We start from the raw sequence: 1,648 nt of genomic DNA, 5'->3' as shown, positions 1-1,648 counted from the left end.
AAAAAACAAGGCTCATGAGAGCACTTGCTGAGGCTGCCTACTCGGGCGCCATCTTGGACTGGATATAGCAGATCTTGAATGCGTGGGAGTGGGTGACGATCGGGGACAGTTTTGCGATTTAGCTCCTTAAAGTCAACGCACAGGCGCAAGCGCAAGCTTTTATCTTTGTTTCTAACACAGACAGGAGATGAGTATGCTGAAGTGGATTTTCTTATTCAATCATGGTGAAGTAGGTTTTGCACATAGTCTTTGACGTCTCGGTAAAGGGGTTTTGGAATGGCATTGTAACGCTTTTGCACCGGCGTGTTGTCAGTAAGTTGGACCTTGAGTTGCAAGTTTGGAATGCAACCTATATCAGCATCACCTCTTGCAAAGACATCTGACTCTTCATACATGCATGTCTCTGGCAATCCCCTGTTCCTCCTCTTTGAGATGTGACAAGCCAACCGGAGGATGCCACTTGTCTGTGCTCAGAGCCGAGCAGATTTTAACGGTGGGACTGTTTAGCGGCTTTGGACTGTCGGAGCACTCTTTAAAGGGCATGACTCCAGTCTTCTTTTCCTTTCGGCTTTTCCTCTCAGGGGTCGCCACAGCGAATCAATGTCCTCCATCCATCCCGGTTCTGGGCATCCTCTTCTTTCACACCAGCTACCTTCATGTCCTCTTTGACCACATCCATAAACCTCCTCTTCGGTCTTCCTGTCGGTCTCCTGCCTGGCAGTTCAAGACTCAGCATCCTTCTCCCGATATAGTCAGTCTCTCTCCTCTGAACATGTCCAAACCATCTCAGTCTGGCCTCTCTGACTTTCTCTCCCACGCCTCTAATATGAGTTGTCCCTCTAAAGTACTCATTCCTGATCCTATCCAACCTGGTCACTCCCAAAGAAAACCTCAACATCTTCAGCTCTGCTACCTCCAGCTCTGCTTCCTGTCTTTTCTTCAGTGGCACTGTCTCCAGTCATGGCTGGTCTCACCACGGTTTTATACACTTTTCCTTTAATCCTAGCTGAAACCCTTCTATCACACATCACACCTGACATTTTCTCCAGCCTGCCTGGAGACGCTTCTTCACCTCTTTTCCACACTCTCCATTGCTCTGGACAGTTGACCCCAAGTACTTAACATCCTCCACCTTCTTTATCTCTTCTCCCTGTAGCATCACTCTTGCACTTGGATCCCTCTCATTCACACACATATATTCCGTCTTGCTGCGACTGATCTTCATTCCTCTCCTTTCCAGGGCATATCTCCACAGCTCTAGTTTCACCGCCACCTGTTCCCTGTTCTCGCTACAGATCACAATGTCATCTGCAAACATCATGGTCCAAGGAGATTCTTGTCTAATATCGTCTGTCAGCCTGTCCATCACCATAGCAAACAAGAAGGGGCTCAGAGCTGACCCCTGGTGGAGTCCCACCTCCACCTTGAATTCCTCAGTCATACCGACAGCACACCTCACAACTGTCTTACAGTGACGATACATGTCTTGTACCGCTCTCACATACTTTTCCGTCACTCCAGACTTCCTCATGCATGCCACAGCTCTTCTCTGGGCACCCTGTCGTACGCTTTCTCCAGATCTACAAAGACACAATGCAATTCCTTCTGACCTTCTCTGTAGTTCTCTATCAGCATTCTTAAAGCAAAC

This window comes from Hippocampus bargibanti, unplaced genomic scaffold, assembly GCF_051943395.1.
Source record: "Hippocampus bargibanti isolate YZ-2025 unplaced genomic scaffold, ASM5194339v1 Contig00195, whole genome shotgun sequence".
NCBI lineage: Eukaryota > Metazoa > Chordata > Actinopteri > Syngnathiformes > Syngnathidae > Hippocampus > Hippocampus bargibanti.
Note: the sequence above shows the minus strand (reverse complement) of the source record.